The 4,498-nt window shown below is 45.0% G+C and overlaps 1 protein-coding gene across 1 annotated transcript in view; it reads right to left on the reverse strand.

Moving 5' to 3' along the window:
• Positions 1 to 1,492, reverse strand: part of ZPBP (zona pellucida binding protein) — an 11,605-nt gene extending 10,113 nt beyond the window's left edge. Inside the window, exon 1 of the mRNA XM_015566817.1 lies at positions 1,416 to 1,492. The gene's annotated coding sequence lies outside the window, so the exon portion shown is untranslated. The remainder of the gene's footprint in view (positions 1 to 1,415) is intronic.
• Between the last annotated feature and the right edge of the window lie 3,006 nt (positions 1,493 to 4,498).

Consider the following 4,498-nt stretch of genomic DNA (forward strand, 5'->3'; position numbering starts at 1 on the left):
TAGAACAACTGGATATCCAGATGGAGGAGGAGGAGGAGGCAGAGGAGGAGGAGGAGGAGCTGACCACTTCCTCACACCATATCACAAATTGATTCGGAGTGGTTAAAGACCTAGTTATAATAGCTGAACCTATAAAATTCTTATAAAAGACAGTGACTGCTGATTACAAAGTGTTGAAGACATGACACCTAAAGCACCAGCACCAAATTAAAAATAAAAACCAGACTTTATCGAAGTTTCAGGTGTGTGCTTTAAAGGACACTATTTTAAAAATGGAAACACAATCCACAGAATGGAAGACAATATTTATAAGTCAAATATCTGATAAGAGTCTAATATCCAAAATGTATTGAAAAAATCTTCCAACGCAATAATGAAAACGCGAACCCAATTAGAAATGGGCAAAGAACTGAAGAAGCATGACTACAAAGAAGGTATGCAAATGGCCAATAAGCACTGAGAAGCTCAAGGTCATCGTCACCAGGGAAATGCGAATCCGAACCACAGTGCGAATCCATCCCACACAGACTCAGGGAACTGGAGCAGATGCTCACCAAGAAGCTGGCCCAGGACGTTCGTCACAGCATCATTCCTCCCAGCCAGTGCGGGGAAGCCACCCACATATCCAAAGGTGACACTGCAAGTGGCATATCCCACATGGGATCTCACAGCCACAGAAAGGAATGAAGGACCGACGCACTCCATAGTCTGAACGGACCTGGAAATCACTGTACTGTGAACGAAGCCAGGCACCCCATGCCACCTGGTGTATCAGCCCACTCGTATGGAATGTGTAGAGCGGGCACATTTACGGCGACAGAAGGCGGGGTCAGTGCTTGAAAGGGGCTGGAATTTGGTCACTTAATGGGTATGGCATTTCTTGATAGAACTATGAAATGTGAGATTACATAGTGTCCATGGTTGCACAAACTTGTTAATATACTAAAAACCACTGCATTGTATGCTTTAAAGGAGGAATTTTAAGGCATGTACGTTTACCTCAATAAGAAACTATACAAAAAATTTTACTTGCTATACTTTATGTGGCTACTGCAAAATATTATGAATCCAAAATCTTTATGATATATAGATCTCATTTGAAAAAAGCTTTACTCTATTTGAATTATATACATTTAATAATATGGGAGTTATTGTATAATAACAAGAAAACACTATAGGCAACTTTAATTACATAACTTTTAGAAAGAACTATTTTTTGCACACTTAAGCAGTTACATAATTAGACTTGGGTGAACCTAACTATATGGAAACAACTATAATCCATTGTCCCAGAAGGAAAAGGGCCTTAGGAGACTAGGATCATTGAAGAGCATTAGCCTTTTGGACAAGATTGATAAAATTTAAACAAATGCTAATTACTTTCTAAAAATTACTGAATATCTATCAATTAATACCTGGATAATTTGGTGATCCCACTATTTTCAGCGAATCTTGGGTCAAGCTAAAACCTCTTGGTAATCGAATCAAATATCCAACTATCAGAAAAAAAAAGGAATGAGCAATAATCTTCCTGAAAAATTCCAACATATTCAAATAGTACTTTATCATAGTACTAAAGGCCCAGTGCATGGAAATTCGTGCAATGGGGGCGTCCCTCAGCCCGGCCTGCACCCTCTTGCAGACCAGGAGCCCTTGGGGGATGTCTGATGCAGGGAGTGGGCCTAAGCTGCAGTCTGGCCTCCCTCTGCAGGGGGCAACCTGCGGGCCGATAGGGGGACGGCACCGGCCAGCAAGTGGCCGACCCCCCTCCCCATCACTCCACCACCACCACCCCCCGCCCCGATCACCATCCCCTTCCTCTGCCCACTGGCACCTGCCTTGGCTGGCCTGGTGCCGCCCGCTCGCCAGCCCTGCCCCCCACCAACTGGTCATTCTGCCATTCAGTCGATTTGCATATTAGGCTTTTATTATATAGGATACTTGATCTTGGTTGAAGGGGCAAGCCATAAATCAGTCCCCTGACACCTGGCACCCATGTTTCAAGTCTTCTTCCCTTTCTCCAATAAAATGAATGTGTCCGCTGCTGCCCCTAGTGTATCTTGCCTCCGGCTTTCACTGCATCCACTTAGAATACATTCCTCATTTGTAAGAGTCCAAATCTGGCATCCTCAAGGCCAAGGTCACATGTTCCTCCTCCTTCAGACCTTCGGCTTGTGTCACTTCTAACCTCCCACAGTACACCATCAGCACCCTTCTGACAACACCCACTCCGCGTCCTATCACAGTTCTGTGTGCACATACGTAATTCTGCTTCTTAGATTACAAGCTCCACTTCTAATAGGATCAGTATTTATGTCAACTTATCAAAAATCTGTATAAAGTACTGTATCTTGCACTTAGTAAATATTGAGTGTCAAATATATCCTGATACTCTCCAGTCATTGTGGAATGAGCAAATGAGATGGACATAATTGTGTGCACAGAACTAGTGGGAGGAACAGTATAAAAATGCTCTAAAGCAGGGGTGGGCAACCTTTTTGTGAGTGCATGCCAAAACCAGCAAAATCTCTGACTCAAAATTCTTCTGTGTGCCAATGCTAATTTTTTGAGAACATGTTACACCTACTTGATATCTCTTAAGGTGTATGTATGTGAAGAACCTTGAAGAAATAATAAAATTCATTCGAGTGACAAAAACACAGTATATGATGATGAAAAATACATTTTTTTCAATGTATACATATACACTGATAGTCCGACAGAAAACTTTATGTCTCCATTTGATATGATCAGTGGGACTTTTGCTGCTGCATCACTGATGACAGAGATTTTACATCAGGTTTATATTTTGTGACCTTCAGAGATATGCACGAGCTACTACTTTCATCCGTCAGGCTACTCCTATTATGAGACTTAACAAAATTCATCACTGAGAACAAAGATTCACAAGCGTATGTGGATGAAAACATGGAGAGTAACGCTGTTACAAAGTTTTTTAAACAGAAAACATTTTCTGGAATGGCATTCCAAGTCCTCAATAGTTCACTTTTGACACTTCTCTCTGGTACTCCTGCCTCTAATCACTTTTTTCAATGTTTCCTAAGTCAACTCTAAGGTCAATAAATTTCTGCTTCCAAATTGAGCTACTCTGAAATTTAATCAACTGCATTTCAAAGTCAGCCATGGGTATCCATGAAAACATTTGTAAGTTTCATGCTGTCTGGAAACCTCATGAATTTTGCTGTCTCTTCCAGCTCTCTGAATTTCGCAAATCTTGAGAACTGCTCAATAGTTGACTCGATGATGTTTAAAAACAGCTTTTGAAGGCTTTGACAGTCTGTTCTGTCATCTTTTGGGAGGTCTTTGATGTGCCTCTTGAGGTTTGGGAAATATCTAAATCTCTCACCATCCACATCCCTCTTAAAGACTTCCAGTTTCTTTCCAAAAGCCTTTATGTAACCAAACATAACATCAAGTGTCTTGCCAGTTCCTTGTAATTTAACACTTAAGTCATTCAAATGTTCACAAAAATTGTAAATGGAAGATTATAAGAGAGGGTTTCGCGTGCCAGCAAAAGTTACTGGCGTGCCATGTTTGACACGCGTGCCAGGGGTTGCCCACCCTGCTCTAAAGCATTCCCCAAATTACCTTTAACAAAAAGGTAGTAAGGGGAAAATAGAACGGTCCTCCAAGTCAGAGGCCCAAGTTTCAATCGTAGCTGCCACTGGTTGGCCTCAGGAAAGTCACTGTAAACTCGAGGGGTTTCAGTCTTCTCATCTGCAAATGAGGCTAAGTTCCAGATTTCTGGCGTTGCAGCAGGGTTTGAACGGACGATTGTCTAAAGCTATAAAATGCTGTAGCAGTGGCAGTCTTTACTGTCCATGGCGTCCAGGTTAGATATTGCCTGCTCATCGCCCTTCTGACGCCCTGTGGTCTGGCCTTATTGGATTAAAAGGAGGCACCCCCCCATTACCCCTAGAGTAAGACATGGCCGATCTGTGTCCACGATGCCCCCCATCACCTCTAGAGTATGACATGGCCGATCTGGGTAGCCATGCCCCCCATCACCCCATCACCCCTAGAGTAAGACATGGTGGATCTGGGTCAGCTAGGGCCGCGATGGGCCTGCTCCTACCGGGCAATGAGCAGTGATCGGCTGGTCCCACCTTCCCCAGGAGGACGGTCCGGGTCCTGGGGCCCCTGCCCTTGTCACCTTCGTCCTCCCCCCGTCCTTCCCCCACCCGCCCCCCACACGCCGACAGCCGTCTCCATGGGATGTCTCCATGCGTGTCTCGGGCAGGGCTCCTTCCCACGCCCTCCTCACGGGGCAAGTATGCGCATTTCAAACAAGTCCCTCTCGGGGCTTTTCACTTTAAAAGCACCCTGCCGCCTGGACACCGCAGGACCAGCCAAAGCTTCCTAGCGAGCCCCCAGCACCTCTGCTGGAGGGGGACCGAGGCCAAGGCCTGCATTTGGGCTCAGGGGCCTCCAAGGGGGAGAAGGCACCCCCGTCCTCCCTGGGCCCACGCCGCCCGCC

The sequence above is a fragment of the Myotis davidii genome, unplaced genomic scaffold (genome assembly GCF_000327345.1).
Source record: "Myotis davidii unplaced genomic scaffold, ASM32734v1 scaffold472, whole genome shotgun sequence".
NCBI classification, from domain to species: Eukaryota; Metazoa; Chordata; class Mammalia; order Chiroptera; family Vespertilionidae; genus Myotis; species Myotis davidii.